Source organism: Myotis nattereri, assembly GCF_964212035.1.
Source record: "Myotis nattereri genome assembly, chromosome: 11".
Classification (NCBI taxonomy): Eukaryota; Metazoa; Chordata; class Mammalia; order Chiroptera; family Vespertilionidae; genus Myotis; species Myotis nattereri.
Genome location: NC_138086.1, coordinates 34,164,179 through 34,180,433, shown reverse-complemented (window position 1 = coordinate 34,180,433; position 16,255 = coordinate 34,164,179).

The window sequence follows — 16,255 nt, the reverse complement described above, 5'->3', positions numbered from 1 at the left end:
GGAAATGAAGAGGCCTGTCGTCCCAATTTGGTAGACTCTAAATGAGCAGAGGATATTCTTGTTTGAGTTCCAATGAAATAATTATAGATACTGTCTTTATGAGGGTGTTTCCTTCTTATAATCTCCTAGACATTCAGACAAACTATCTTGTAGTCATTTGGAAGAAATTGTAAGAAATAACATAAAAGTAAGAAAACACACACAAATAACTCTAAAGCTAATGTTAAAGGGAAATTTAAATGAAGTATATTGAGTTGGCTCTGAAAAGAAAATAGAAAATCGGATCATCATGATAAATAGTTTTCTTTTATACAAGTAAACTCAGTTTCCTAAGAGAAGGGAAGTTGCTAAGGAACGTATTTAGTCATCAAATAATGGCAGGTAGCATTTGCAGTGAATTATGTGTCGGGAAAATGTTAACACTGAACGTTTTTGTATATATTACATTGCCATATTAAAAGACGTGCCAAACGTTAAAATAATTTATGTAAATATTTTAAACCATGTTTAAATGAGAAGAGAAAAATACAGGGCTCATTTCTATGCTATTTTATGACAATTAATGTGTGTGCACATTATTAGTGTAGAGCCGTGGTCGGCAAACTGCTGCTCGCGAGCCCCTTGAGGTGGCTCTTCCTAAGCGTTAGGAGTACCCTAATTAAGTTATAGTTTAAGTTTAAAAAATTTGGCTCTCAAAAGAAATTTTAATCATTGTACTGTTGATATTTGGCTCTGTTGACTAGTGAGTTTGCCGACCACTGGTGTAGAGCATAAAAATAAATCCATTTAGTGTATATGTGTTTTTAACATTACCCTCTGAACAGAGAGAACAAAGGGAAAGTGACTCCTATATTAACATTAATAACTATTGATTATTTGAATTAGGTATTGAAAAGGTAGTGGGGAAAATGATGAGACATCTATTCAGGTGGTAAGATGATTATTTCTTTGTCACTCAGCACCATTTTAATTTCAAGCCCCATGTTCTCTGTAATACCAGAAAACATATTCATCAATTCTAGGTCAATTCAGTATTATAGGTGCAAGCTCAGTCTTTTCAGAATTCTCCCATTCTATCCCTACCTCACTCTAGTCTGAACAGCTTCTTCCTTGTATGTTATTCTAGGATCCTACTCTAGGGAGTCTGGATGGTTGGAGCAGCATTTCCACCTTGATTGTCCTTGTTTGTGTCTATGTGCTTTGACCTCCCACTGTGTCCAGTCCTCCCAGTGATCTACTGCAAATACAGGTGTCTGCTGAGATACTCAATTGTTATTCAGGCTTTGTCTGTGGAGTTCACACAGCATTACTGCTTCATATCCTTGTTCCAAATTTTACAGTCTTCTGGTCTGTTAGTTCTCTCTCCGCTAACCTCTATGACTTCCTGTAGGCTCCAAGAGGTTTTGGATGTCCTTCCATCCCCCCTCAAGTCACCTGTCAAGCAATGCCGCCTTACCCAGCAGGTCTCCTTTCCTCCCACCTCGACTTGTCACCGCTGTACTTCAGATCTCATGCCTTGGTTTTTGCTTTGAGGCAGCTGCTGCCTGTTATAATTTATATTATTAAATTACATTTCTAAAAAATGTCTTCCCAAATGCCTTTATAGTTTTCCAGTATTTGAATTCTTTGCATATTTATTTCCCCAATCTTGAAATGAGAAATCAAGAAAATGCTTCCTCTACAAAACACCCTCCCTGGCCTCCACCCTTTTTCTACTTCATACACGCTGTCAGGAATCAAAGCCCCTCCGAAATGCTTCCATGGAGGTCAAGTTCAGAGACACTGAAGTAAACTTCTAGCTGCCATGGCCATAGCAGTCTTGGAGGATACTGTGAACATCAAATGATCTTTCTAGAGTTCAGACTCAGGAACATACTTACATAGATAGCACCACAAGCTCACATGGGAAGTCAACAATCACTGTTAAGGAAAGGATGTTATTTTTCTCAGCAGATATTTCTTAAGAGTAGAAATCAGTCTCTTAGTTGCAAAGGAATGTAGATATGCATTGTTTATTTAGAAATATTTTTTTTTAAAGTGACAGGGAACATATACTGGAGGAGCTCGCTTACAATTATTTTCCCAGTGCCAGCTTAGTGAGTTTGGGCATGAAAATACCTTTAAAATGCTATCAAGACTACTCTCACAAAAGACACTAAAGCGAAATGTTGCACATTTATCTGAAACTTTGATAAAACAGGTTACTACAAGGTGAAAGAATGCACATATATTATCCCATTCCTGGGGCTTCAGAAGTTGAAAATATCCTGTTTAAGCACCCAGGCTACACTATTACATTTTGTCAGCCTGAGCAGACAAACACATCAATGATTTAGTTACAATAAACAATTCCATAGAATATGGATGGTTTTTTAATTCAAAATCTGAGAGCTGAACCAAATGCTCTAATGACATCCTTTAAGTAATTTATATTTATGTGAAATATTCATTATATGTATTTCTCTTAATTCCTCTGCTCATTTCCTTTTTACTCATCAGTATTCTCTAGAGTTAATATGGTCCATTACAATGTTTTAGAAATAACTAATGTGCTACATTTTAGTCCTGGAGTTATTTCAGACAGTGCATTGAAAATTCAAACCAAAAGCCTGAAGCAATTTTATTAGATTTTGGACACTAAAATATCTTATTAGAAAGACTAGGATAGAGAAATTCAAATAGATTTTTTAGTAGTTCAACTTCAGCTATTTTTAAATGCATGAATTTTCAGGTGTCAGTGTAATAAATCTACTTGTACCAAAAAAATGCCCATTACAGGTTATTAAAAATGTGGTTATTAAAATTCACATGTTAAATGTATCATTTTACTCATTTACTTGGTATTCTTTTTGTATGTTCAAATATTGGTAAATCTTTAATCCACCAACTCTCAAGAATTGTGTGTCTTCTGAGGTAGAAATTAGCACTCTATTTATTTGATGTTTTCTTATAAACTACCTAACTTAAAAAAATCAAAAGCGATGAAGATAATATCAATGTGGAATTCACTGACTATAAAATATGAAAATATTTTCATAAAACCTAAAAACAACTCAGTAGAACTTGAAGTTCACCCAGAATTGGCACAGGAAGGTCTCAAAGGTTTGAGGATATTTTTACCCTCAGATCTTTGTAAGAAAGGCATGAAACAGGTGAGATTATTAATTCCTCACAGATTCTATATAATATAATACATAATTTAAAAATATATGTGTCTCCTAAATCTACAGCAGAATAAAGAAGCAGGAAGAACAGGCAACACAACTTATTTCCAAACTATAAAAGTCTTAGAACTGTGAATTTAAAAAAAACCTCAATAAAAATACTCAGAAAATTTATAAGATGTGATCCCTGCCCTTAGCTATTTCTCTTCCATAAAAACTGAAAGTAAAACTCATATGCATTTTATTATTCATAAAAATGAGCCATTGTTGATGGCTTAGCCAACAGAATGACAAAGGGGAGGAACAAAATGCTATGAGAAAAGCAAAGAGAAAAGCAAAATAGTTGATCCAGGAACTAACAGAAGTGACTTTTTCTCACTTATATGATTTTAAATACCTGTTTCTATCAGAAAACAAAATAAATGTTTGTAGGCCATTCATGGGCTGGGTGAAAAAAGGTGAAGGAGATAGCTAGAGGGCAAGGGTAGGAGGAGGTGGAAGAGGGCAAAGAGGGAAAAATGGGGACTAAAGAGACTTTACTGCAGGCAGGGGACGCGTGATGCAGTGTTTTACTGAGTTGTACACTTGAAACCTGTATAGTTTTATTAACCAATGTCACCCAAATAAATTCAATAAAAAAGAAAGAACAATAATACAGTAAACACACTAGCAAATTTGGATTTAGGCACTTTCACTACAATTATTTTATTTTGATGAAAATAGTGTGCTACTGTCCAAGGACCTATTTTTATACTTTTAACTTTGAAAATGGAAATAATTTTAAACTTACAGGAAAATTGTAAAAATAAAATTAGTACAAAGAACATTCATATTATTCTTTTTTAAAAAATAATTTTTATTTCTTTAAATTACAAAGAGTATTACATATGTCTCCTCCCCCCCCCACCTTGATTTTCCTCGGCCTCCCCTACCCCCCAGTGTTTTGTGTCCATTGGTTATTCTTAAACCTCCCCTCCCCCCCGCTCAAACCCTCCCCAGGCTTCCCACTGTAGTTTGACAGTCTGTTCAGTGCTGCTCTGCCTCTGCATCTATTTTTGTTCATCAGTTTATATTGGTCTTTATTATCCGTCTCGACCTCACCGGGGCTGTTTTGGCCTCACCGGGGCCGTCTCGACCTCACAGGGGCCGTCTCGACCTCACCGAGGCCATCTTGGCCTCACCGGGGCCATCCCGACCTCGCTGGGGTTGTCCCGACCTCACCGGGGCTGTCCTGGCCTCACCAGGGCAACACGAAGTTTGGCATTCTGTCTTTCGTTGGTGGCTCCTTGCTGGACAAAATCTCCAGGCGTTCTTGGTAGCTGAATATCTGGTATGCTTGCTTAGATTTTGTTTTCTACTAAGTGCACAGACTGCCTGTCTGCCGTCTCCCAGTGTCCCATGTGAGACTGAAACTGGTGGACGTGCTTGTGCATTTGCTGGTACAGCGGTTCCATGTCGCCGGCCCAGCCGGGTCCGGCTCCGGCTTCCTCCGAACCTGGTTCTGCTTCTTGAGTGTGTCTCTTTTGGATGCGAGGAGTTGAAATCTGCAGTTTGTTGGGTTGGGCTCTGTACTTAGTGCCTCTGCACATCCTACTCAGTCTCAGTGCTCTTCTTTCTTTCCTTCCAGTTGTAGGGCTCCCACTGGGCCAGCTTTCCCATGGTTCCGAATGATCGCTGTTTGTCCTATAGTTGGTAGTTTCGATGTTGTTGTGGGAGGCAGCACTCACAGGTCAGTACCTTACACGGCCATCTTGGTTCTCCTGGGTCTGCTTCGTGAGTGTGTCTCTTATGGGTGTGAGGAGTTGAAGTCTGCAATTTGTTGGGTTATGTTTCAAAAGTGCAGGTGGGTCTTTTTGTGCCACTGTTAAGGCTTGGATGGGGATGCAAATTGAGTAGGGCGGGGTCTCAGGGAGACACCAGGGCAGAGCAAATAGCAATGGCGGCGTCTCTGTGGCTCCTCGCCTCTCTGGGACTCCGGGACATCAAGTCCCCCTGTGCCGGCAAGCAGCTGCACTCCAGAGCCTCCCTCGCTTTCAGACCCTGCAAGGCTGTGCCGCCTCTCCCTGCGGGGTCTGGGGCCTCAGAGACCTGACCAGGACAAGCCCAGTGGATTCGAGTTCGTAACCCCTTCTGATTGAAAAACACCGACCATCCAGCTGCAGCGCACCTGGCGCGCTACTCTGTACCTCTGTTCTTGGCACCTCTGTAGCTCCTACTCAGTCTCACTGCACTTCTTTCTTTCCTTCCAGTTGTAGAACTTCCACTGAGCCAACTTCCCCATGATTCTGAATGGTGGTTGTTTGTCTTATAGTTGGTAGTTTCAATGATGTTGTGGGATGCAGCACGCACAGGTCTACACCCTACGCCACCATCTTGGTCTCTCTCATTCATATTATTCTTTATCTAGGTTCACTTACTGCTAATATTTTACCTCATTTATCACTCTCACATTTTATTTACACACAGAGAGAGATATATAGTGATACACATTATGCATATATAACTTACACAGACATAATTTTTCTGAATCATTTAAGTAATAACTAACATAGATTATGGCTTCTTATCCCTAAATATTGCTACATATATTTCCTAAATATAGCAATATTCTCTTACATAACCACAGTACTGCTACCATCCTCAAAAACTTTAACTTGGGCAGGACATCAATGCTGGAAAATATTTTAATTTACCATTCATAGTTTGATATTTCAATTTTGAAAGATGACCCAATAATATAATATATTATAGGAGTTCTTTTTTCCATCCCATATAGTATCTATTCAAGGGTCATGGATTGTATTTAGTCATATATCTTTAGATATTTTTAATCTGGAATATCTCCATAGCCTTTCTTTGTCTTTTATGACATTAAATTTTTTTTTTTTTTAAAGAATGAAGCTCCCCCTTCTTTGGTATGTAGTAGAAACATTTTCATTTTGTGTTATCTGGTGTTTATTTGTGATAGATTAAATGTTTCATTCAGATCAGGGTTACTGCACAGGTGTTGTGTTTCAGGGTATCATGTCTGAATACATGAAATCCATCTGTCCCTTGCTGGCGAAATTTGTTTTAGTCACTTAAACAATTATCTTTATGTATAATTAACCCCCTTGCCCCCCGTAACTAATAAGGAATCAGTGAAGAGAAACTTTAAGACCATGAAAATATCCTGCTTTACATTAAAAAAAAATTTTATAGCACTCATTGATAATTCTTTCCTGGTCCAATCCCTTCTCTGATGATAGCAAAATAGTGATTTTCTTCCCTACCCATACCTAAACTTTTACCAGGTACCCTTCCTCACTCTCCTTGAGGAAAAGACCTCCCTTCTCTCTTACTTATGTATGTTTGTATGTATATATTTATTTATTCATCTACCTATTATCAATACACAACTCATGATTTTTTTCATGGTTTATAATTAATTACTGTACTTAATCTGTATAATGATTCCAGTGTTGACTGGTGGGAACTCTTTACCCAACTTTTGCATTGGGAACTCTTTACCCAACTTTTGCATTGTATATCATGTCCCCATCTGCTTTTCTTTACATTTATTTTTTATCTTGAGCACTTTTTTACTTTATGGCACAGCATTATGCTTCAGGTTCTCCTTGTAACTACTCTTCCTAAACCTTGGAATCAACCAATATCTGAGCACTTCTGGTTCAAAGACCTGCTCTGGACTTCAGTTTGCTCTTTCACACTCTCAGGCCACTGTGGACACTTTTCTGAGCCGGCTCCAAATGAAGCACTAGATGTTAGTAATAATAACAAATATTGTGTATTTATTTACTATATGTCAGGCACTGCTACTGGCTTTCTATATATTAATCCATCTATATAACATTAATTTACAAAGTAAGTGTCGCTATCTCTATATTACAATGATAAAATTATATCCTCTATAGTTGGGTAACTTGTCCAAAGCCATTTAAAAAATAATTCTCAGAGCCAGTTAGGAAATTAATCTTACTCATTAGCAAATCAGGTCCTTGATACCCAGTTTTAACGCTATGGTAACACTATATTAACACAATCTGAGTATAATCTCAAAGCAAAGGTAAGAGGACAAGGCTCACAGGTTGCCTAGGGTTTATTGTTAGGCATTTCCTGTGCAGGCTGTGGGTTATTTTGTAAAATATTCAAAAGAATTGCATTTACAACATGAGTGTTTTTGTGGTTTTTTTTGTCTTTAAGCATCTGAAGGCACAGGTACTTAAAACTCCTTTTTCAATGATTACTAACAGGAGGAATAAAGTCAGGTCAAAAAGATCCCATCCAGAATAAGCCCAGTCAGGCTAAACTTGTCCAGACACCCAATCTGCCTAAGCTGGAGTCAGACAAAACTCCTTGGACATTTTCAGCAAGTTTTTTATGGTTTTTCTCATCTACTGTGAGTGGACAGATGATGCCTTTTGCTCCTTCATGCTGTCCTCCACACGAGTTTATTATGCCAGAGTAATCTCTTTCTTTTAATTCTGTCTTCTTTTTCTATAAAACATAATAATTGATCACATCACTCCTTCCTTAAAACTGTTCTGTGGCTTACGAGAAGGTAACAGTCACAGCTGACAGAATCCTGGGCTTGCTTCCTCTGGGTTCAACTAGCCAGCTTTGCTTTTATCTGGAGCATAAGGTGGTAATTACAGGTAAGCTTTATGATGAGATAAACCCTGGGCATAGTGCAAGAAGCCATGTGTTTTGGTTCGCCTTTTCTTAATATAAGGCAAACCATGCCACTGCAGTGGCCTTTAGTATCTTGGATATACAATGGGAGCAATAAAATTTACTGTCTGTATCACAGAGTTTTGTTATGATGAAATGAGATAATTCATGTGAAGGAGTCTTAGATATTATGAATTTTTATGCAAACATATTGTCATTATTAATATCCAAAGCTGGAGAAAAAGCCTCATTAAATTAATCCCCATAAGAATTATTGCAGGACACTTAAAAGTGTTGTATCTGGAGATGAACACTTTCATGTACTAGTGAAATCCTTTTTATGGATAGCCTCAAAGGATACCTAATACTTATTGCCACGAATAATTTGATAGAGATAGTATTAGGAAATTATAATACAGCGTGGCAAAAGTAGATGTACCATTGTATGCAAAGCACAGAGTTTATTCTCGTATTACTATTTATTTTAGTATTGCATTATTTTCCATACAAACCACTGTTAACCCACTTTTGTCCCACCCTGTATTTTGTTGTGTCAGAAAACAAATTGTTCATACCAGTTATTGGTAAGGAATACCTGAAACAGGTTCCACACACATGGCCTTTACAAGGGCCTCTCCCTGCACCATTTGATTATGATGAATTGTTCCCAACTGGGCAAATAAAAATGGTGATTGTGAACAATTTGATGGCAGGAACCTTGGATGATCTGCTGGTGGCTATTGCTAAAATTGCAGCTAATACACTAAAAGGAAAGTTTCCTTTGTCACCATGGAAAATCCATGTCTTAGAAAGAAGTCCCTGGCATAGGAAAGGTGTGAGAATACTGCAGCCCATATCTCTGATGGAGCATTGAGACTGAGGTGTCGAGATGAAAGTAGTGTATTGCAGGGATCAGTGGGGCCATGTGGGGGTGAAGGCCTGGTGTTTAGCTGGAAAGCAGTTAATGAAGTATAGGTGCGAGGGTTGATTTGCAGAGTAAAAAAGTAAAAGGTAGAACACAGTTGTTTTAGGACAGTGAAGACAAAATTTAAACAAGGTCACATGGCTCTAGAGTGGGGACAGTGAAGAGAGAAGAATCTGGGGTAGAGGCAGAAGTTCTGGCATCAGTCTGTCAAGACTTATAGAACGAAAAGACCAGGTCAAAAGCTCTGAGCAAGAAATCAGAATCCAGCAGGGCTCCTGTGACAAGTACAGATCACTCAGCAATCAGGGACTGTGACATGGAAAGAGCCATCTTCTGAGGCAGCTATAAAAAATCACTCACTCACAAGATAACATTATCATCCAAAAGTGTGGGCAGTTGAATACTCTTAGGATTGTGTAAGATCAAGATAAATTATATATTGTGCAGGAATTCATCAGAATCACTCCTCAGAGTTCTTCAGTATACCACCTATGCCCCAGAAACTCAGCTGGGACATCTACTAGTAAATACTTAACTTTGCTTGATAAAATTGCAGAGAAGTGAGGATGATTCCTGAAAAGCAATCCTTGCCTTAATGTGCTATGAACAACTGTCAGCTGTTTAATTAAAAAAAAATCTCAGGGTACCACCCAGAACCAATTAATAAAACTCTATGATAAGGAATCTCAGACATTTTCAATTTTCAAGACTTGTGCAGGTAATTATAATACACTAACTTTGAGAAGTTGGATCACAGGGAAGTAGTGCTAAATACCTGGGCTAAATGAGTGGAAACATTTAGAATCACAAAGGATCAGGAGTTCGTTGCATTGATTCAGAGCAAGAAAATGGTAAGGATTAAGAATTAAAATTACCAATATGTTTGGGTATTAAATGTGGAGTAAGAACGGGCCAAGAAGGTGTTAACTGATGGGAAACAGTCTATGTACAGTGACTCTGGTTTCTGATGTGGATGTTTATTGTGGGTTCTGCAGGAAAATGGGCGTGTCTGAGCATGGAGAGGCAGAAGTACATTGCCTTAGGAACAAAGAAAGCTTAACCTTCTTGGCTCATTTAAATCCAGGGGGGGGAGCAAAAAGAGATTAATTGAAGTACTTATATGCATATATGCATAACCAGTGGACACAGATAATAGTGCATGAAGGCCTTGGAGAGGGGGTAGCGGGGAGAAGGGGATCAATGGAGGAAAAAGGGGGACATTTGAAATACTTTCAACAATCTATATATATAAAACCCTAATATGCAAATAGACCAAATGGCAGAACAACTGAACAACCAGTCGCTATGACGTGCACCGACTACCAGGGTTCGTGCACAGAACATGGCGGGCGGTGGCCACGGCAGGATGGTGGAGCAGGTGAGCAGGGGTGCCAGATCAAGCCGAGGTGCTTGTTGCTGTCATCAGGGAGAGCTTCTGGTAGTTACTGAAAATTCTTTGTTCCCGCATGCTGCAGTCCTGCCTGGTGCTCATACCTGCTGCTGACACCTGGCACCAGCCCTAATCACTTGGCATTGTCAGTGGGTGCAAGCAGCTACTGCCAGCCCTGATCGTCCCTCAGGGCTTCTCCACCTCCCCCTGCTCCTGAAGGGAGATTGGGGTAGCAGACCTGCTGCCGTCACTGGCCCCGCTGTCATAACTGACCCTGCTTGTAACCACTTGCTCCGCACCATCAGTGTGTGGGAGCTTCAGTGGGAGTGGGGCTTCAGGCAGACAGGGGACTGGGAGCTGAGGTAGGAGAGGCGGGGCGGAGGCGCGGAGGATGGGCCAAGACCCACCCCTATACCCACAGCAGCCTCAAAGCCCACAGTTCCTTTCAAGGTGCACAAATTCATGCACTGGGCCCCTAATAAATAAATAAATAGACAAGTAAAGAAATAAATCCTATGTGAACACATGGACATAGTCTTATGAATGTTCTAAAAGTAAGATTTATTTTTCTTCTTCTTTTAAAAGAGAATTCCCAAAATTTTATATGTTTTGTGCCTCACAAGCAGAGATTCACCCTAATTTGGGGGGAATTGGTGTTAAATTTGTATAGAATCCAAATGACTTCCAACTAGGGTTGTCTCGGGAAATTTTACATATTTCTCTAAAGTTTAGAGGTGATATTTTCTTAGAACATGGCCACTCAGAAATAAGCCATATACAAACCTAAAAATACAATTTCCTTTATTTCAAGATATTGTCCAACATACTATTCACTGTGGCTTTTGTTGCTATTTAGAAATTAATTCTTCATAGAAATATCTGTCAAGACACTGATATTCTTAGAAAAACTCATTTATTTCTTTATATCAGTGAATGATCAAGTAAATAGTTTATTTTTTTATCTTGACTGTTGCTAAGCCCAAAGTTACTAAGTTCATAGTTGCAGAAATTTTTTAATTTATGGTAATTGGTACATTTTAGTTTTACATAATTTTAGTTTATTTTTGCACCTTTTAATGTGTATTTTTATTTTTCTGGTGAAGCATCTTTTTGTGTTGGAAGGGTGAGATCTAAATTTTACATCTTATAAATGTTCCAAATTACTTTCTTAATTTCATGTTTTTTAAATTCAAATAAAAACACTTATAAAAACATTAATATCATTATTTATCATGATTCTACATTTTAGTTATTTAAAAATATATGCCCAGTCCAACCTCAGGAGACTAAAACTACATGGCCTCCAGTGTATCACTTTTTGCATTTATTTCATTTAAAAGTATCTGTATTTCACCTTATGACTGCACATTTACAATCTTGACAAAGCATAAAGATTTGAACCTCTGGTTTGACTAAAATACTCATTGAGTATAATTTCAGTTCACTTAAGTCCCTTCCAGACAATCTAATTGAAAAAATAATGGACAAAATTAATATTGCAAGTAATAGTATTTGGAAAATTAGATCTAAAGGATGATATACATTTTTTTACTTGGGGAATATTCATCACACTAAAAATAATCTTATATATCTGTTTTAAGAAAAATAGTTGTATATCTGAAACCTATATAATTTTATTAACCAATGTTATCCCATAAATTCAAGAAAAAAAGGAAAAAAATGCTAGCTTTGCTAACTGCACATATTGTAAATATGGTTGCTGACTACTAGACCAAAGGTCATTTCTGCTGCAATGTACATAGATGTTTAATAGTAGTCATCTCATTAGAAAACTGATCATGTTTGATGTCCACATCAACATCTATTTAATGATTATGCCTTTGAGTCACTTTTCTACTATTATACAAGCTATACCTTAACAGGTTTGTAATGTCAGAAGGGACTACTCCCAGGCAGGTATCCACATGAAGGTGTGTATGTGTCATAATCCTACTATACACATGAGGTTCATTTATGACCGACATAAAACTGAGTCTGAAGATGCTTAGCAGAGAGCAGCTTGGTAGTCACATCCAACATGACAAAAATCAATACAGCAAAGCTGAAAATAGAATGTTCTAGAAGAATGTACGTAATATAATGTGTGCTGTAGATATTGTTCCACCACCAGCAGAACCATGTCTGAGCCCATTGTTCCAGATCAGCCCCATGGAAGTGCTGCATGCATTCACCTCTCAGTCTGGTCCAAGAACCAGGGGAGTCACAGTCTAGCCCCAATGTACTGTGCTCTACACAGAAATTCTAAGCTAAAGGGGAATTGAGAAAGACCTAAGTATTGGTATCTTGTTATTTAAACATTTTAAAGTTTTTTATTGAATTTATTGGGTTCACAGTAGTTAATAAAATTATATAGGTTTCAAGTGTACAATTCTATGATACATCACCTGTATATTGCATTGTGTGTTCAACATCCAAAGTCAAGTCTCTTTCTGTCACCATTTATCCCCCTTTACCCTGTTCTACCTTTTCCCACCCCTTTTTCCTCTTGGAATTACCACCCTGTTGTCTGTGTCTATAAGTTTTCTTTCCTTCCTCCCTCCCTTCCTCTCTCTCTTTCTTTCTTCCTTCCTTCCTTCCTTCCTTCCTTCCTTCCTTCCTTCCTTCCTTCCTTCCTTCCTTCCTTTCTTTCTTTCTTTCTTTCTTTCTTTCTTTCTTTCTTTCTTTCTTTCTTTCTTTCTCCCTCCCTCCCTCCCTCCCTCCCTCCCTCCCTCCCTCTCTCTCTCTCTCTCTCTCTTTCTTTCTTTCTTTCTTTCTTTCTTTCTTTCTTTCTTTCTTTCTTTCTTTCTTCTCTCTCTCTCTCTCTCTCTCTCTCTCTCTCTCTCTCTCTCTCTCTCTCAATCCCTTCATCTTTTTCACCCAGCCCCTGAATCCCCCTCCCATATGCCAGCTGTCAGCCTGTTCTCTGTATCTATGAGTCTGTTCCCTTTTCGTTCCTTAGACTCTACATATAAATGAAATCTATGGTATTTTCTTTCTCTGACTGGCTTGTTTCCTCAAAAAATAAAAAGTGGAAATGCCTTATGATCCAGCGAGTCCACTTGTGAGAATATATTCAAAGAAACCCGAAACACCAATCCAAAAGAATATATGCACTCTTATGTTCATTGTGCCATTATTTACAATAGCCAATATTTGCAAGCAGCCCAAGTGCCCATCCGTAGATGAGTGGTACATTACATAATGGATTACTACTCAGCTATAAAAAAGAAGGAAATCTTACCTTTTGCGACGCTATGGATCAAGCATGTCAAACTCGCGGCCGGCAAGACATGCTTGGTATGGATGGACATAGAGAGTATTTATGCTTGAGTGAAATAAAAATTTTTCTTGATTGCCAAATACCTTTCTGTAAAGGCTCAAAAGCTTAATTTTGTTTCTCTCTGCTAATGTGGGGTACTGATACTAAGAGAAACTAAGCCTAAGGGACTTTGCTTTCCTACCTTCTCTGAGTGAATTTACAAGGCATCCCCCATAAACTCTGCACATACCTAGGGTGGGAGAGAAAAGGGTATATAGGAAATACAGTAAAATGTAAGTCCTAAGTCCTGCAGTAGATGTAAGCAGAAGTTTACAGAGCACCAGGCTGCCCCCTCCCCCATGACAAAGGAAAATCCCCAGAGGTGGAGTTAACTTAGTCCTTAAGTGCCAGGGCTGACCAGCAGACCCTGGGCCCTGGATAAATGATTACTCTGACACATGTTCCTGTGAAAGAGGGGTAAAGGACTCCTTGGTTTGAGAAACCAAACAGCCCCCTTCACCTGCCTCCTCAGGCTTTTATTGTAACAACAGCTTGAACTAAAATCAACTATTAGATACTACCAGCAGGGTAAGCATCCTTGAGAAGACACATGCATCTGCAGTGTCCTTTAAGCAAGAACGTCTAAAGACTAAACACCCAGGGGATCAGACTTGTTTGGAAAGGCAAGGCAGGGGTGGTCACCTTTGGCCAGCTCCCCCTGAAGCTAGCCACTGTTAGCCCCCACCGTTCGGAGATTTCTCCTTACAAACTTTCCAACCAAGTCCCATGCTTCCCCACACTTAAGGACGAATAGAGTGGGCATGGCCAAGAGCTAGAGAACACTGGAGTATGCCAAACATTAAAACATCAGTTTGAGAAGGCTCCTTTATGAAATGTGTTTGAGATACCTAATGGGATGCTCACATGTCACTCTAGTTTTGATCTATTTAATAACCAGACATCGATGACTACAGTGTAAGGCAGAAATTGCAAGTTAGATAGTGCCAAGTTAGTAGCACAGATGAGACTTTAATAACTTTGGGAATATGTTCAAATTATTTCACCTCCCTGTCCCTTAACCTTCTAGTACATAAAATTGGAATAATAATACTTTAATCAGTACTTTTGTGTAAAATCACATGTGGTATACCTAATGCAGTGTGATTGTATTTTTGGTACATTAGAGATATATCCCCTTTAACATATATATACATATATGTGCATACATATATATGCATGTAATATACATATATTACATGGCTAATATGCTAAGTGTTCGTCCAGGTAATGACATCACATCGCAGTGCCCGGCTTCCTCTCCTTAGCGACTAGCCTCCTTGCAGTTTCTTCAGCCCAGGAACACAACTTGCTTTATAGCCAGGTGTAAATACTTTGCACTGTAACCAAATGTCTGTGAAGCGTTTTCCCATGCCTCATCTCATTTGATCCTCACAGAAGTCCTGAAGTAGGTTGATAGGAGACTCAGTGGAATCCTATTTTCTTTCCATTAGCTGGAAAACAGAGATTTAGAAAACTTAGAAACTTGACCTGACTGAAAAGAAATAAAAAATGGTGGACCTTGAAAATGACTTCAGGTTTTCTCACTGCACAGAATATAGTCAAACACTGCTGCAGTTAAATATTTTACCCTTTGTCCTCTCTGCATGATCTACAATAATAATCTGCTTTGTGTTGATATTTACTGCTGTGTTGCCTGAAAGAGAAGTTGGGGTGCTTCATTGGGCTGGAAAAAGTTTAGCTACATCAGAAGGCAGGTCTAATTAAGCAAGTTTATTCGACATATATAAAAGGCTAAGTTGACTCACACATATGCGATACATATAAAGCTCTTACTGGTGCCAATTGCACGCATGTGTTTCCATCTGTCATTGTTGATTGTGAATTTGGTTGACACTTCTATTATAAAGGGAAAATAGCAATATTAAAATATTTCTTCTAATTAATTTCCTTTCAATGTGGACGCATTTGTGCACCAGGCCACTAGTAAGACAATAGTGGCAGCAGAGTTTAGAGCAAAAGAATAGCAATTTTATAAAAAATTTGGGTATCATCTGATTAAGATAATATGATGATTCATGCTTACATATATATGTACTAGAGGCCCAGTGCATGAAATTCTTGCACTGGGGGAGGTGTCCCTCAGCCAAGCCTGTACCCTCTCCAATCTGGGACTCCTCGGGAGATGTCCGACTGCCGGTTTAGGCCTGATGGATTGGGCCTAAACTGGCAGTCAGACATCCCTCTCACAATTCAGGACTGCTGGCTTCCAAACACTTGCCTGCCTGCCTGCCTGATTGCCCCTAACCGCTTCTGCCTGGCACCCTGATCATCCCCTAACCACTCCCGTGCCAGCCTGATCGACATGTAACTGCTCCCCTGCTGGCCCAATCATCCCCAACTGCTCTCCCCTGCTGGACCGGTCACCCCCAACCGCCCTCCCCTGCAGACCCGGTCGCCCCCAACTGCCCTCCTCTGCTTGCCCAGTCACCCCTAACTGCCCTCCCCTGCTGGCCTGGTCACTTCTAACTGCCCTCCCCTGCCGGCCTAATCACCCACAATTGCCCTCCCCTGCTGGCCATCTTGTGGTGACCATTTTGTGACCACATGGGGGAGGCCATCTTGTGTGAGGGCATGATGAGAAATTTGCATATTACCTCTTTATTAATAGGATATATGTGTGTTTCATGCTTCTGATGTAAATTATGTTTAAACAACTTCTTCATATTTCTTTTTTACTCAGTAGACACAGCCCTCATCTTTTTAACATAACTCCTCCCCTGTTGGTGTGCTTTTATACCAAGTGACTTTATAATATTTAAGTTGGG